The sequence below is a fragment of the Salvelinus alpinus genome, chromosome 33 (assembly GCF_045679555.1).
Source record: "Salvelinus alpinus chromosome 33, SLU_Salpinus.1, whole genome shotgun sequence".
Lineage (NCBI taxonomy): Eukaryota > Metazoa > Chordata > Actinopteri > Salmoniformes > Salmonidae > Salvelinus > Salvelinus alpinus.
Genome location: NC_092118.1, coordinates 10432560 through 10451065, shown reverse-complemented (window position 1 = coordinate 10451065; position 18506 = coordinate 10432560). Strand labels below are relative to the sequence as shown.

General features: G+C 41.4%; 1 protein-coding gene across 4 annotated transcripts in view; it reads right to left on the bottom strand.

Moving 5' to 3' along the window:
- The window catches only part of LOC139562767 (cadherin-8-like), a 101603-nt gene that overhangs the window by 64933 nt on the left and 18164 nt on the right, over positions 1 to 18506 (bottom strand). The gene's annotated exons all lie outside the window — the stretch shown is intronic.

The following is an 18506-nucleotide window of genomic DNA, read 5'->3' as shown; positions in this document are numbered from 1 at the left end:
TTCTAAACAACCTCAAACACTTTCATTACCTATAAATCAGTGGTGTAATGTACTGAAGTAAAAATACTTTCAAGTACTACTTAAGTACATTTTTGGGGTATCTGTACTTTACATTACTACTTATATTATTGACAACTTTTAGTTTTACTCCACTATGTTCCTAAAGAAAATATGTACTTTTTACTCCATACATTTTATCTGACACCCAAAAGTACTATTTACATTTTGAATGCTTAGCAGGACAGGAAAAGTGTCTAATTCATACAATTACCAAGAGAACATCTCTGGCCATCCCTAATGCATCTGATCTGGCGGACTCACTAAACACAAATGCTTTGTTTTTAAATGATGTCTGAGTGTTGGAGTGTGCCCCTGGCTATCCATACATTCATAAAACAAGAAAATCTTGCCGTCTGGTTTGATTAACATTTACTTTAACTTTTGATACGTAAGTATATTTTAGAAGTTACATTTACTTTTGATACCTAAGTATATTTAAAACCAAATAGTATTAGTAATAGTAGTATTTTACTGGGTGACTTTCACTTTTACTTGAGTCATTTTCTATTAAGGTATCTTTACTTTTACTCAAGTATGAGTCTTGAGTACTTTTTCCATCACTGCCTATGTATAGAGTCACCTGTCAAGGTCTTTGACACTGCCGTCTGGCAAGCGAGCACACATTGTGTGAACATTAGTGGATTCAAGTACAGACGACCCTTTTCATGTTTAAAACGACTAAAGAGATTCATAGGGAATAAGATGATAAGAGAAATGGAGCTCCAAGGTAAGAGATAGTTGGAGGTATTTTTTTCTTCAAATGAGGAGCGGATATGGCTGGTTTTATTCTATCCATATATTAGGAACTTGATCCCAAAGGTAAGTAACTAAGGATTGCAGGGGGGGGGGATGGGATCTTAAAGTAGAACATTTGCAAATTGGACAATGTTCAGCATCGGTCTGAAACATGGACAGACGAGGTCCTCTTTCTAATTTGTATTTTTGTAATGATCTTGCACCAGAACATTTTATTGAGCAACTTCCATTTCATTTTCTGCCCTGAAATTTGCCAGAGGTATTCCTTTGAGACCATGTTCGGGGACAGAGTAACAAGGTAAAATGTGTGTACAGAAATCCAGACCTCTATAAAGGCTCCACGATTGTTTTATAAACCCGTTTTATGCATATACTGTCTCAAAGGTGCTGTTCACAGACACTGACAAAGCATATTCGCTTAAATTGTCACACCTTGCACTTTTGTTTTCCTAATTGTGCCATCATTTCACATGAAAGATGTGGCTCATTAACACAACAGCTTCACAACATTCCACACACTACGAAACCCCTTAAATGAGCCCAAATGAATGTATGTCAGTTTACTTGGAGGCTCTCTCTCTATGTGTGTGTGGGTGGGTGTGTGGGTGGGTGGGTGGGTGGGTGGGTGTGTGGGTGTGTGTGTTAAAATACAAAGCTGGCAAAGAAAAATCATACACGGTACGAAGTCTTCTTAGTATAATTGTATCAATTATTCTAATAATGGAACAAAAATAAATATCAACCCCCCATCATAGTAATGCATGTATGTACAGTAAACTGTGAGAAACCCATTCTCACCAGAATGTTACTAGATACAGTGCATAATGTCCAGTGTAAATGGTACCTCTTTCCCTCTCGTAGGATGATCTTTACACCACAATGCACAAGTGATCATCAGAGAGCAGAATTAAAGAAACGGGGCTGACAAGGCTGTCTATCATTATCCAAGTTAGCAAGGCAACAAAAGTGAACCGGCAAACAATGACATTCTGGGAACACTTTTAACCTTAACCGTTTTGTGTTCATTAAAACTGTTCTGTCCACATTCGCAATTGCAACAATAACGTTATATGGTACAGACACTCAACCACGCAAACCCTCAAACTGCACTCTGAGTTGAAAAAAAGTTTAAACAAAAAAATGTTATTAAAAAAAGACTACGTCTGCACTAAATAAGCATAAGTAGATTAACGAGTGGAAAATAACCCAATAGCAATGTCACAACCGCAGCCTTGCATGATAATGGAAACTGCTCACATATCCGGACTTCCCATCATGCATCTATGTATCTATGTTTATTAGAAACCCCTCGGCATGTAAGAACTCAGACATGCTTATTGGCCTGCGTTATAGTTCACTGCTTCATTATGAATCCCAATGCACAACGAGGGGAATCGGACCCCCTTCCCACTGTACCCTCAATCACTGCCACATGGGGCTGCTTTTACTGTCAAGCTCAGGAGAAAACATGTCACTCCATATTCAAGATGAGCTTTCATAGCAGTCGGTGGAACAATAGTGCATTCTAATGAGGAATATTTCATTCCCCTCGGCCTCAGGCTCCACACTTAAGTGTAGCGTTAAGCCCTACATGGCAAATTAATGATTTTGCTCCTTGTCAGGGCAAGTGGTGGAGAGGACATGTGCTGCTCCTCTCTGCAGGGTGAGGGAGTGTGAGGGAGAGGGGGCCCTGTCACCCTGTAAGGCTGGGTGTCAGCTGGCGTCTAGCATGTCAGAGCAGTTCCCCATCTGAATCTCATCGCAAGGCTCAATTAGCCAGGGTTTCTTTGTGCAGTTCTCCCTGGAAGCTTAAATCCTTATATGCTAATTTGTGTGGTGAAATTCATCCTAAAATACTTGCTTTTTACATCCTAAGAAATTTGGATGTGGGCTATCTGTGTGTGGTTAACAAATATATATGATATGATATGCAAAGCAACATATGAGCAAGTATGATCAGACTGAAACCCTGTTTACAACTGGTAAAATAATGAGAATGACTATTTCCTATACGTTCTTATTTGATTAGATCACGATCAGGTAAAGGGTCAGATATGATGTCCACATTGGTCACAGTAACAATTTCTCACTGTATGTGGTCACAGTTGCCATCATAGGGGATGTAGTACTAAAAACATGGCATCATATACAGTACCAGTCAAAAGATTGGACACCACTCATTAAAGGGTTTTTCTTGATTTTTACTATTTTATACATTGTAGAATAATACTGAAGACATCAAACAAATCAAAACATATTTTATATTTTAGATTCTTCAAAGTAGCCACCCTTTGCCTTGATGCCAGCTTTGAACACTCTTGGCATTCTCTCAACCAGATTCATGAGGTAGTCACCTGTAATGTATTTAAATTGCCTTGCTAAAAGTTAATTTGTGGAATATGTTTCCTTCTTAACTACTCTTGGGTAGGGGGCAGCATTCGGAATTTTGGATGAAAAGCATGCCCAAATTAAACTGCCAGCTACTCATCCCCAGAAGATAAGATATGCATAGTATTAGTAGATTTGGATAGAAAACATTCTGAAGTTTCTAAAACTGTTTGAATCATGTCTGTGTGTATAACAGAACTTATTTAGCAGGCGAAACCCCGAGGACAAACCATTCAGAGTTTTTGTTGGTGTTGAGGTCACTCTCTTTTCAATGTGTTTTCATTGGGAAAGCAGATTTCTAAGGGACCTTCTTGCAGTTCCTACCGCTTTCACTGGATGTCAACAGTCTTTAGAAATTGGTTGAGGTTATTCCTTTGTGTAATGAAGAAGTACGGCCATCTTGAAGGAGGGTCACTCGAAGTGTCCTGTTTGTTAGAAGCGCGTGACCAGAAAGCTAGCTACAGTTGGTTTAAATCCTGTATTGCACACAGATAGCATCATTTGCTTTCGCCAAAAAGCCTATTTGAATTCTGACATGTTGGCTGGATTCACAACCAGTGTAGCTTTAATTTGGTATCTTTATCTCTATTTCTGCTTTTTGTTACTCCTCTCTTAGGCTGGCAAAATGGCTGTCTTTTTCTGTGACTTGGCTCAAACCTAACATAATTGTTTGGTGTGCTTTCGTCATGAATCCTTTTTGAAATCGGACACTTTGGCTGGATTTACAACAAGTGTATCTTTAAAATGGTGTAAAATACTTGTATGGTTGAGGAATTTAAATTATGGGATTTCTGTTGTTTTGAATTTGGCGCCCTGCAGTTTCACTGGCTGTTGACGAGGTGGGACGCTACCGTCCCACATACCCAAGTGAGGTTAATGCATTTGAGCCAATCAGTTGTGTTGTGACAAGGTAGGAGTGGTATACCCAAATCACTGAATCTGGAGACTCATATCTCCCTCTCTAACTTTAAGCACCAGCTGTCAGAGCAGCTCACAGATCACTGCACCTGTACATAGCCCATCTGTAAACAGCCCATCCAACTACCTCATCCCCATACTGTATTTAATTGTTGCTCCTTTGCACTCCAGTATCTCTACTTGCACATGCATCTTCTGCACATCTATCACTCCAGTGTTTAATTGCTAAATTGTAATTTTTCCGCCACTATGGCCTATTTATTGCCTTACCTCCTTTATCCTACCTCATTTGCACACACTGTATATAGACTTTTCTGTTGTGTTATTGACTGTATGTTTGTTTATTCCATGTGTAACTCTGTGTTGTTGTTTGTGTCGCACTGCTTTGCTTTATCTTGGCCAGGTCGCAGTTGTAAACTTGTTCTCAACCGGCCTACCTGGTTAAATAAAGGTGAAATAAATAAAAATAAAATACATAAGATATCCCTATTGGGTAAAAGACCAAGTACATATTATGGCAAGAGCAGCTCAAATAAACAAATAGAAACGACAGTCCATCATTACTTTAAGACATGAAGGTCAGTCAATCCAGAAAATGTCAAGAACTTTGAAAGTTTCTTCAAGTGCAGTCGCAAAAAACATCAAGTGCTATGGTGAAACTGGCTCTCATGAAGGACCGCCACAGCAAAGGAAGACCCAGAGTTAGCTCTGCTGCAGAGGATAAGTTAATTAGCTAACTGCACCTCAGATTGCAGCCCAAATAAATGCTTCACAGAGTTCAAGTAACAGACACATCTCAACATCAACGGTTCAGAGGAGACGGCGTGAAACAGGCCCTCATGGTTGAATTGCTGCACAGAAACCACTACTAAAGGACACCATTAATATGAAGAGACTTGTTTGGGCCAAGAAATACGAGCAATGGATATTAGACTGGTGGAAATCTGATGAGTTTAAATTTGAGATTTTTTGGTTGATCTCCGCATGTGTGGCTCCCACCGTGAAGCACGGAGGAAGAGGTGAGATGGTGTGGGGTGCTTTGCTGGTGACACCGTCAGTGATTTATTTAGAATTCAAGGGATGATGGAGTGCTGCATCAGATGACCTGGCCTCCACAATCACTCAACCTCAACCCAATTGAGATGGATTGGGATGAGTTAGACCGCAGAGTGAAGGAAAAGCAGCCAACAAGTGCTCAGCATATGTGGGAACTCCTTCAAAACTGTTGGAAAAGCATTCCTCATGATGCTGGTTGAGAGAATGCCAAGAGTGTGCAAAGCTGTCATCAGGGCATTGGGTTGCTGCTTTGAAGAATCTAAAATATTAAATATAATTAGATATGTTTAACACTTCTTTGGTTACTACATGATTCATGATTGTTATTTCATAGTTTTAATGTCTTCACTATTATTCTACAATATAGAAAATAATAAAAAAAATAAAGAAAAAACATTGAATGAGTAGGTGTTTCCAAACTTTTGACTGGTACTGTATATATAAAGTATATTCCACTTTACCTTAAGGCTACACTAAGGAATTACTTACTGTAGTTACTTGATTCTGAGCAAGAAGTCTACCAATTTAAACAGACATTTTTTCATTAGGAAGATTTAATTTGTTAATTACACCTACATGAATAATCTGTAATTCTAAATATTGCAATAACATTTGAATATAAGGAACAGATGGCTCGATGCATGATATATGATACACTTAGCTATTCTTGGGGACAATTTTCCCTGCAGTCCATCCCATGAAAGTACCATTTTAATCAAATCTGCCAAAAATGTCCTCAGTGAGACCCACACTACTCCAACAATGAGAGTTACAATAATTAAAGTCAGATCCACTGTCTTGAATGGTGCAACCTCTCAATGCAGAACCCTATGGAGGAGGAGAAGAGGAAGAAATGGCGGCCATTGTGTTATTGTTGGGCCAGACTATTGCTTCTCAAGATTAATTCAAAGGCAAAAGGATCACAGAGCAAATGACTTGGCTACCTTTAGTCTAAGAGGCCAATGCAATTAGATGTACTCATCCATGAAAATATGTTGTTTGTGTGTGTGTGTGTGTGTGTGTGTGTGTGTGTGTGTGTGTGTGTGTGTGTGTGTGTGTGTGTGTGTGTGTGTGTGTGTGTGTGTGTGTGTGTGTGTGTGTGTGTGTGTGTGGAGGGTGTGTGTGTGTGTGTGTGAGGAGAGTGTAGTGTGAGTGTGTGTGTGCATGTGTGTGTGCGTGCGTGCGTCCGTGTGTGTGTGTGCGCGTGCGTGCGTGCGTGCGTGAGGAGTTTGTAGTGTGTGTGTGTGTGTGTGTGAGAGGAGGGTGGATTTCAGGCTGACTGCCTGCTGAGAGAAACCTGGAAATGGAAAATGATTTTGCAATACACTTTAAAGGCCTTACACGCTACAGTGAGGGAATAACCTTTGGTATGTAAGAAACTATCCCTATTGAGTCATTCCCACTGTTCATTTAATTTGTTACAATTTCCCAACCTGAGCCAATCAATCTGCTACTGACGTCTTCACAAGTGTGCTATAAAAATATTTAACTATAAAGTAAAGTCAATGCACTTGACACAATAAGTATATCGATCCATTGTATAGCCATTCCATATGCATTCTCTGAGATTCTGTGTAACAAGGTCTTAGCCCAGGCAGAAACCTCTGCATTATGTAAAGTGCAGAGACAAAGGAGCAGTAGCAGTAAAAATTCATTAGGAGATGGATGCTGTGCAGTCTGTTAAACGGGGGTAGGTTTTTAGCTTTAACCTCCTCCACAGTATGATTAGCCTACCTATGCGCCTAAATATACACACCACAGGCTGGGGGAGAAGCCAGAACAGAACAACAATAATCAAGGAGAAAATTGTTTTATTTTTTTCACGCAGGTGACCTACTCAAATCAGAATGAGATTGATTTCGCAAGGTACAGATGGAACCTGTCGCAAGTGTAATTTGATGCATCATTTCGTTATGATGGATTGTTATTGTTGTCCAGATGGCGCTGCTTGGGTTTCTAATTCATATTTCAACAATCTTTTGTTTTTTAATTATTGAACAACTGAATGAATTAGTTAGAAGATGGGCATCTCGTTCTCCAGTACAACATGCAATGTGATCTTGTAAATGACACCACTGCAAGCAACACATTGTTCAGGGTTAAGTGCTTATCAGAGTCCTAAAACATCCACACACCAGTGTTCTTGAATATTGGACCGTTAACTTGAATACTTTTCAAATTCTGGCACGTCTCAAGCCATTTCCCCAACCGTCGCCACGTCGGTTAGGAATGTTGGGGAGGTGCACGGTGTCTAAGCGAATGGTGGTCGCAAAGTCAGACGGATATGTCACACTGGACCACAGGGCAAAGCACAGCTTTGGATTCTGAATTGCCCTTTAGACAATGGAGCTGCTGTTCTTCCTGTTGGACTGTTGAGTAGAAACGTAGCTGTGGCCTACTCTAATTTACAGAGTATTATACAGGATTTTTTTTAGCTTTTTCACCAAACATGGTCAACAATTAAACACACTATTATTACGTGTGTCTATTAAACACAAAAACTATGTTTTAAATGCTCTTCCAAGATTTCCCAGCACATAGCTTTGACCCACTACAGGAGCTATGTTGGTCTATTGTACTTCAAAGAATGTGTAGGCAGGTTGCCTACGATTCAAACCTTCTCAAACAGCCTATCGAACAGCCTAACAACCTATTGACGTGACTATAGGCTAATGATACATTTATCAAAATAATAATTTGAGTAAAACCATAGACTCTTATTCTAGGATAAGTTTATCCGGTACACTTCTAGGGGACTTTACCCCCATGTTCTGTACAATGAGTCATGACATACATTACAAACCACTAAGAGAGACATGAGGTGCAACAACCTTTATTTAGGGCTCCCTCCCACGGAAAAAAGAGTCAGACCATTGCGGCTGCAGACGCCCACCTGTGCAACATTTCAATAACAGAAGAATAGACTTTGAGTCCTTGACCAGGCGTCATGGACTACTTCAGTTAGAGTTTTCTCTGTAGGAATACATTGTAAGTATGTCCTACTGAAAAAAATTTGGTCACAAGTGCACTAAAAACATGTATCTGTACCCTGTGGCAAGCAGGGATATTAAACTAAGTAGACAATCCAGCAATAAACACACAGCAGCACCTGCATTTTATATAGAAACATGGCTTGCATATCTCTCCATTGGGATATTTCATGTACAGGTATCAGAGAGAAATGTATCTGCAGGCATGTAATACATCTACTGTATAAACATTGCTGTTATTGGTTAGATTTATATTCCCCCCTCCCTTAAGAAGCTTAGCTTTTCGATTGTCATTAGATATGCAAATAACAGCGTCATTTTATGTTCTTAGATTAACAAAAGGAAAGAATGCATTGCTGTAGCAGAAAGCGGTGCTCGTCACAGCAGCAGCTGGCAGCTCCCTTCAGATAGCTAGGGGACAGAAAAGGTCCCTCAATTAGGCAGCACCGTCAACGCAGATAGTCTCGTTGAACGTGGAATTACACAAACCTGTGTTTGAAGACGTCACATCGCTTCCGAGTGGACGGCAGCTACAAGCTGAAGCACTGTCTGTGTGAGTCATGCTTGTGTGCATGTGTTTCACACTGCTGAGAAAAAGGAACCATTGACTAGGGAGAGAAACATCACCATACCCTCCCACAGACAGCAGTCATGCTGTTTTTTTTTTTTTTTTTGAAACTCAGCTATCTAAGTACATTATCGTTGTAGCTCTGAGACACAGTTCAGGACCTATCCAAAATTATATAACTTTATCCCATTGCAAAACGCCTGACCTTTTACATCACACTGCACCACTCAAAATAATGCAGCAAAATAACAGACAACGTCCTGAACATTCATATAAAGTGCTCCCATTTTAGTCCAGCACTTCACTCTAGATCATTTCAACTAAATATTGTTATATGCTACAGGAAGAGAGTAATTTCTTCCTCCCTACGGTGCCGAAGAACGTAGAAATTGCTTCGTGTAACTCATCTCCCTAGCTACCTCACTTCATTTTAAAGTTATCTGCTTTTCTCTCCCCATCAAATCTGGGAAATATCTTAGTCTGTTTAAAAGGTTACCCGAGAAAAAATAAGAAAACAGGTTAGGTCTTTGGGGTATTGTAAATGTAAGAACGAGCAGGTAAATTAGGAGTTATTTTTATAACTAGTTACTGTCAGGGATGGTGTCCTCAGTTCTGCTAATGTGCAGATGACAGCTGGTAAATAGGAAAAAGTCAAGCCTTTTGTTTAAATTCAGTTCCACAGTGGAAGAGACAGGAGTCAAAACTGACTTTTTGAATTGTTCGTGTGTCTTTTTCTCTCTCTCTCTCTCTCTCTCTTTCTGGAATTGCACATAAGGTAATGTCAACAGAGATTTCACGGCACACTGCTGGTACATCAGCCAGGCTCAGGTTCCCCTTACCTGTGATTTACATCAGAGCTGAGCCACAAAGGGATTTTCCATGCCACTGACAGGACAACATTCCAGGGCTCAGGAGTTACGCACCCGAACAATGCTATTCGGCCACACGGCATAGAGCTGCTTTTACCACCAAGACAGACAGTCTACATGACTGCATTTAGTCATTTTATTTACTACAGTATTAAATAACTTAGATATGATATGCTGAAAGTACCCTATGAAACAGAGCTTGTCTTGTAATGTTATCTTGGGAAAAAGTACAGTACAGTACATTTCAGAAGATACATGCATTACCGTATTACCTATTCATGGAAATACAGTACATCACCAAAAGTATGTAGACACCCCTTCAAATGAGTGGATTTGGCTATTTCAGCCACACCCGTTGCTGACATGTGTATAAAATAGAACACACAGCCATAGACTAACATTGGCAGTAGAATGGCCCGTACTGAAGAGCTCAGAGACTTTCAACGTGGCACCGTCATAGGATTCCACCTTTCCAACATGTCAGTTCATCAAATTTGTGCCCTGCTAGATCTGCCCCGGTCAACTGTAAGTGCTGTTATTGTGAATTGGAAACGTCTAGGAGCAACAACGGCTCAGCCACGAAGTGGTAGGTCACACAAGCTCACAGAACGGGACCATCGAGTGCTGAAGCACGTAGTGTGTAAAACTCGTCTGTCCTCGGTTGCAACACTCGTTACCAAGTTCCAAACTGCCTTTGGAAGCAAAGTCAGCACAATAACTGTTCGTAGGGAGTTTCATGAAATGGGTTTCCATGGCCGAGCAGCCGCACACAAGCCTCAGATCACCATGCGCAATGCCAAGCGTCGGCTGGAGTGGTGTAAAGCTCGCCGCCATCGGACTCTGGAGCAGTGGAAACGCGTTCTCGAGAGTGATGAATCATGCTTCACTATGGGTTTGGCAGATGCCAGGAGAACGCTACCTGCCCCAATGCATAGTGCCAACTGTAAAGTTTGGTGGAGGAGGAATAATGGTCTGGGGCTATTTTTCAGGGTTCGGGCTAGGCCCCTTAGTTCCAGTGAAATGCTCTAGCAAGATTTTCCAGCATATAGCTTTGCCTACTACAGTTACTATGTTGGTCTACTGTACTTCAAACAATGTGTAGGCAGGTTGCTTAGGATTCAGACCTTCTAAAACAGCCTATCAACCTATCAACGTGACAATAGGCTAATGATACATTTACCAGAATAATAATTCCAGTAAAATTAAAGAATGTTATTCTAGGATAAATTTAACCAGTACACTTCTCGGGGACTTTACCCCCATGTTCTGTACAATGAGTCATGACATACATTACAGAGCACTAAGAGAGACATGCAGTGCAACAACCTTTTTTTAGGGCTCCCTCCCACGGAAAAAAGAGTCAGACCATTGCGACTGCAGACTCCCACCTGTGCAACCTCTCAATAAATAACAAAAGAATAGACTTGGGTTTGGCGGATGCCAGGAGAACGCTACCTTCCCCAATGCATAGTGCCAACTGTAAAGTTTGGTGGAGGAGGAATAAGGGTCTGTGAAGGGAAATCTTGACACTACAGCATACAATGACATTCTAGACGATGCTGTGCTTCCAACGTTGTGGCAACAGTTTGGGGAAGGCCCTTTCCTGTTTGAACATGACAATGCCCCCATGCACAAAGCGAGGTCCATGCAGAAATGGTTTGTCGAGATCGGTGTGGAATAACTTGACTGGCTTGCACAGAACCCTGACCTAAACCCAATCGAACACCTTTGGGATGAATCGGAACAGCGACTGCGTGCCAGGCCTAATCGCCCAACATCAATGCCGACCTCACTAATGCTCTTGTGGCTGAATGGAAGCAAGTCCCCGCAGCAATGTTCCAACATCTAGTGGAAAACCTTCCCAGAAGAGTGGAGGCTGTTACAGCAGCAAAGAGGGGGGACCAACTCTATATTAATGCCCATGATTTTGGAATGAGATGTTTGACGAGGAGATGTTCACATACGTTTGGCTATGTAGTGTATATTTTACTCCACTATGGAATCGGTGTAGTTACTTGAAAGCAGCAGTCTTGTGCAGAGAAAACGTGTCAGAAAGCATGCCATAAGTCGTCCTAATCATATAAGAGAGCAGACCAATAGCTTACTGGAAGATACTGAAACAAATAGAGTCCTTCCTGGAATGATGGCTATAACTGGAAGGGGGAGGGGGTTGTCTCTGTATGAGTGCCCCTCCCTATTACCCCTGACTGGGAGATGGATTCTGGCTGTCACACCTGCCTGACTCTGTTCCTGCCAGATGCGGAAGGGTCACAGGGAAAACACCCAAACACTCATCAATCTCACCATTGTCCAATGCTCCTCTGGCTTCTATAACAGGTTCCTATATCCATTAAGTCGCTCCAAAAATGCTTATATGCACAGAAATGGGGTGATGAAATCTACTGACCTGTAATACCTGTGCGGGAGGATAAAAAACAAATATGGAGTTGTATATTGAGGGAGAGATAAGAAGAGTTACATGTCATATCTTGATACATTTAGAGCAAATAAATGGAGATATAGAGATACTTCTTCCAAGACGTTTTAAATCCAGAAACGATCAATTCCAAGTATTTTAGGTCAAAAACCAGCTCCTATTTGGGGCCTGTGTGGTAATAATCGACGAAGAACAGCGTTTCCTTGTGCGATGTATAATTTGTCTAACATTGTTACTGCTGTAAAAAGGCTCTGCAACAATAAAACATGAAAATATTGAATTTTTCCCTCTCCCCACCCTTCAGTTCCCTCTCTTCCTTTTTAATTCTCTCAACTCCTGGCTCTCCTGGGGTTGAGAATAATGTACACAAGCACAACAGCAGAATTGAGAAGTGCTCGTGTTGTTTGCGCCTGGTGAAAGAAATCATCACAGCATGCATTTTTTCCCACACAGACTTAATTGCAGAGAATCAGAAAGTTGGAGAATTCCCCCAGTATGCAGATCCACTTTGATGCTGTCACTCACACTGTGGAGCTTTTGATTAGCCATTGTTCAAAACAGCCTGTTCATGACCATGCACGGTTACCAGGCGCCCGCCATTAAACTAACTTACAGTAACTTCATGCCTTCTCTAACTGGGGCACCAGCTAGACCTCAAACAGCTTGTTATTGGAGGGATCACAACATACTACTTATATTCAAGGGGCAAAGCTGGTAGAAAGAAAACCAGCAAACAAACAGGGATAATTCAGTCACAAATGGTAAACCAATAGGTTTCTGGTGCCTACATGAGGCATAGCTTTAATACATGACATACAATAGATACAGTCAATTTAGTTGAAGTTACAATGGGGCAGATCTCCTCATATCCTATTCAGAAGATCAGAAGTCAATATATAAATTCCCCTGACAACAAATCAACAAATCCACTCACAAAATCTGCAATGATTTGTTGAAAATGGATGGTTATTTTCAGAGCTTGCTGTATATGGCAAATGGTGCTAGACTAACCTCGTATTCATAGCCACTACTCTATGTACCAGTGTGTGTGTGTGTTTGTGAGAGAGAGAAAGTGTGTTTGCGAGAAAAAGAGAGGAAAAGAGAGAGCCCATGACACTTTCCTGCTAACACCTACTCCTCATGCTGTACAGAGGGAGTCCTTGCCTGAGGACAACCTTTACAGTGTCAGTGTCAGAGCGGACGGATTACTTGTTCTTCAGTGGCTTGCTAGTCCTCTCAGAAAGTGAAGTCACACTGCCTGGCATTTCCAGAGTTGCTTGCCAGAGTGCCTGGCCCGACCCAGCTCCCTGATTTACACACATCAGAGGGCTAGGCCAGTTGGGATCGTCACTTTAACTGCCTGCAGAAGACTTCTCCCAGGCTAAGTGACTAACTCCACAAGATTGGATTCATATGCTAAAGGTCAGGACAGTAGATCATATGGCCTACATGGTCTGAGCCGGAAATGAATCCCAAGGCATCAGTAGCATGTTAAACGAAGCTATACCGAAATGTGTTTTATTCAACACTATTGTTAATTACTACCACAAAACGACAAGTGAATCGATAAGGAAATGAACAAAAACTATTGTCTAATTAATGTGTTTGGGGGATGGAACTTGTTTTTGCTAATTGGCATTCACATTTTAAAGGGACACTTTTTGCTCATGGTGATGAATGGCTCATAACACAATGCTTCCTAAGAGGATACTTGTATTATTTGACAGATTCTATCTCCTATATTCAACCCATCCAAAAATACAGAGGCATTTCCGCTCCAATTAAATATGCAAAGAACTGTAACTGTGCAAAGACACTATAATTAACAATATTGTATATTTTTTTGCTAAAATGCAATATTTGTTTTCAGATATACTTTTCTGGTCATTGAACACGATGACAAAAATATAATTTGTCCTGAGGCACTAATTGTATGCCTTCCATAACTTTCCCCACTAGTCAGTAAATACATCAGTTGTTGTAACCACAGCCAGAAATGTATGATAAACAGCTCACTAGTGTTTGTGGATCATAAGGATTGGGGTATAAACAGGAAAACAAAATCAGACACAAAACAAATGCTGCCCCAAGACAGAATGCAACAAACAGAATATTCAGACACAATGGATGGGGATAAAAATATCTTGCCTGGAGAATTCCAGATTTGCCAATATACAACAAGCACTCTATAAATCAAAGTTTGCCACCAATTTGCACTTGTTCAGATATCTGGGGGAACTGTGTATGTTTATTTCCCCCTCAGAGTCTGGCAGTTAACCACTCGAAATTAAGCCTGTGACAAAACACAAAGATGTATTGTATGGGAAAGCAGGCATGTCAGCTTTGGGGAGCACCATTTATACTCATACATTATATTCTATTTACAAACCACATTAACACCCATAGCAAAATCCCCCTCTCCCATAAATCTAGGGTATCCCTTCTTCTCCTAGCATCTAACGGGCCCACAGTTTTCAATTTCTGGAGCAAGAAAAGGACAGAGGTATAAAGCTCTTTCGACTGTTACATCTGTTCTACTTTATTGCCAGTCTTTTGGGAAAAATCGGAGGGCAAGCTTTGCAGCCAGCGATCTGTTTACATTTTCTCTACAACACTATATTGGAATTATAATTGTGTTCTATGGTGGCTTCTTTTGGTGCATAGGTCTGTTTAAAGGTCCTTTGGTCCAAGAGAAATGAAGAAAAATGAAACCCTTTTTGAGGGATTCGATTACTTGGTAGAAAGCGCAGCTGCACAGATTTTTCCTCTCTTTCTTTCCTCGTGGTGCCACTCTCGCGGGAAGGATGATATTAAAGGGGGAATAGGGCTGATGCAAACACATTGAAAATATTTCGCAATTAAGGCTGATGCAGACAAAGGAAATATTATTATTGATGGAGGATTATGAACGGGATAATTACAGCGGATCTAATGTCCACAGTCACAATTCTAAGTGCCTGGCCAAAGTGATATTAATTGCTTATTGACTTTGTGACTCCCAATGTTCAAGGTTACAGGGGGTCATCGTGTTCAAGGTTACATGGTACATTTGGTTGGTTAGAGTTGCCATGGAGTCCAGCCATCACCAGATCGGATATGTGGGCCTGTCAAACATGCCTTAGGACGTTGGTGAATAAAACAAACATTATTTTGTGCGCATTTTATTGTCCCACATTTTATTCTCGATTGTTCATAAAGATTGTATGCATGTTAGGAGGTGGAGTATCTTTAGGATAAAAATTTAGTGAAACAGTGTTACCAACCAACTTTGGCCTGCAGTTGAAGGTGGACGGGATGCTGATAATGATGATGAGTCTCAACAAGAGGTAAATCTGAAGCAGCACAAAGTTAATTATCAGGTCTTGATTGGCAGTGATCTCTCTCTCAACTCATGTCCACCTATTGATTAAGCAGAGGTTTTCAACTTGGCCCCGTTTCCACCTCATGTTATAATTTCCTCCAAAATATGAGTCTGTCAATAAGTAATTACTTGCTTGGCAAGTTGCTATGCAAAATGTTAATCTGACAGTGGAAGATCCATATCAATTGTTCATTTACATATGCAAATGAATCTAGCAGGAGGAAAACCAACAACAGTGACATCGACACTTGAATGCGAGTGCTAAAATCCAAGGTGCTACAACAGAGAAAAACAATTGTCTACAGAGTGGATTTGGAGAAATGTCAAAAGCCTGAAACTTATATCAGGGTGGAACAAACGTGTCCAGATTTGATGACTCTTGTAAGCGGTTCCGTATGTGTGCTGTACATTAGTGGGAGATGGACTTTTAGCTGCTCCATTAGTCTTCCCCAGATAATGCAACACATTTTAGCCCCCCGTTTACTTAACATGCAGGATCCGGCCCCTCTATTTGCTCTAATCAACTGATAAGACGGAAGCCCTTTCTCCAACCCCTGGAGGGTGAAAACTGAACTCCTAATGGTCATTAGTAGTAATTATGTTCCGTAACTGGCACATCCAGCCCCTTTGCTGTGTTGATCCCATTCGGGCACAAGGGACCCAGATAGCTGATCCAAGGCACTTCTGGGCATGCCGTTATCTGCCAGGCCAACCACAGCTCGTATGATAAAAGTCAAGTTAACTTTCCGGTATGATGAGACATACTGTGTTGTTTGGGCCAACGTGATTTGAGCAACACTGTTTCTTTTGTTTGGGAAAGTGTGCTGAGGTGTGTGTGGGTGTATATGGATAGAGCAAGAGGAAAGATCTAGCACTGTACCACCATTGTATGAGCTAATTGTTGACAAAGGTATCCTGAGGACACAATAAGCTAGGCTACGTCCAGGGCTGGGCATGTGACAATACCCTCAATCAGCTGACACAGCCTTTTTCAAAATGATTTAGTAGAGTTGTGATTTTATGCAAACCGTTTCCCTCTCCTCTCTAAGATCAAACGCCTCTGCCCTAATCCCAAGAGCCGAACCTGCAGAGTGTGATCTTTATCGACAAGTGCAAAGCTAGTACAGACAGAGTGGGATTCAATTACATATGCACAGACCTTTTTGGAATGCAGCATCCTTGCTACTAGTGATGCAACAAAGCATGGAATCTCCCTTCTCTTGCATTGTAAATGTTTGATAATCCAATCCAAAAGACTCATCCCGATTCTTCAAAGGTCCGACCTTTCAGATGTGTTGACATGAACCTGTTGATGAGCAGGCTACCTTGCAATTAGTATCTCTCACTAAGTACATTGTTGAAAAGGTTATTGAATTCATAGTTTAATGTCTGAACATCATTGCCATGATTAAATGAAAAGAACAGAAACTAACATGAATAATACAACAGCCATTGTCAGCTAGTCATAACCTCAGTGTTAATTGGCTTTGCCTTTATCCTACTTGATATTAATCAGATGTAGTGATAGAGCTGTATGATTACAACGCCCACAAGTTCTATTGTGCCCTTATTAATGAAACAAGACGAAGATATGTAACTCAACAGCCCTTAAAGTTAACCTAAATCTAGGCTGAATATGTCCCACTGAATATGCATATTTAAGCAATAGCTTAATCGAAAGCCCTAGAAGAGAGGACGACATACGGGGGATCATCTTTGTATATACAAGACAACAGGAGTGAGTTTCCTACCCGCCGGCTGTGACGAGGCAGGCCATTGTCAGAAAACTAATAAAGAGGCTCCATGTGTTGTAGTGCATTAATTACACAGCCTGGGATATCAGTACGCTATTTATGAAAACATTGTGCATCAACAAAAAGAAAAGGTCATCAACATGGATACACCCCTAGCATTAGCATTTTCACAGCACACACTGTGTATCTCCATAAATGGGAGATAAGAAAACATGACACTCTTTTTTGCAAGAAAACATTGATAAACATGGCACATTTTAGCAGTGGGGACACAGGCTACTGGGATTCAGCAAACATCACCAGTCCTACTGGGATTCAGCAAACATCATACTCTCTACTATTAAAAACAAAATTGTATGCTACAACGGTAAAGAACGAGGAATAAAAAAAGAAAGATTTTCAGACTTTAACCATCATAAACTCAGCAAAAAAAGAAACGTCCCCTCACTGTCAACTGCGTTTATTTTCAGCAAACTTAACATGTCCTGATATTTGTATGAACATCACCAGATTCAACAACTGAGACATAAACTGAACAAGTTCCACAGACATGTGACGAACAGAAATGGAATAATGTGTCCCTGAACAAAGGGGGGGGGGTCAAAATCAAAAGTAAGTCAGTATCTGGTGTGGCCACCAGCTACATTAAGTACTGCAGTGCACCGCCTCCTCATGGACTGCAGCAGATTTGCCAGTTCTTGCTGTGAGATGTTACCCCACTCTTCCACCAAGGCACCTGCAAGTTCCTGGACATTTCTGGGGGGAATGGCCCAAGCCCTCACCCTCCGATCCAACAGGTCCCAGACGTGCTCAATGAGATTGAGATCCGGGCTCTTCGCTGGCCATTGCAGAACACTGACATTCCTGTCTTGCAGGAAATCACGCACAGAACGAGCAGTATGGCTGGGGGCATTGTCATGCTGGAGGGTCATGGCAGGATGAGCCTGCAGGAAGGGTTCCACATGAGGGAGGAGGATGTCTTCCCTGTAACGCACAGCGTTGAGACTGCCTGCAATGACAATAAGTTCAGTCCGATGATGCTGTGACACACCGCCCCAGACCATGACAGACCCTCCACCTCCAAATCAATCCCGCTCCAGAGCACAGGCCTCGGTGTAATGATCATTCCTTTGACGATAAACGCGAATCCGACCATCACCCCTAGTGAGACAAAACCGCGACTCGTCAGTGAAGAGTACTTTTTGTCAGTCCTGTCTAGTCCAGCGACAGTAGGTTTGTGCCCATAGGTGACATTGTTGCTGGTGATGTCTGATGAGGACCTGCCTTATAACAGGCCAACAAGCCCTCAGTCCCTCTCAGCCTATTGTGGACAGTCTGAGCACTGATGG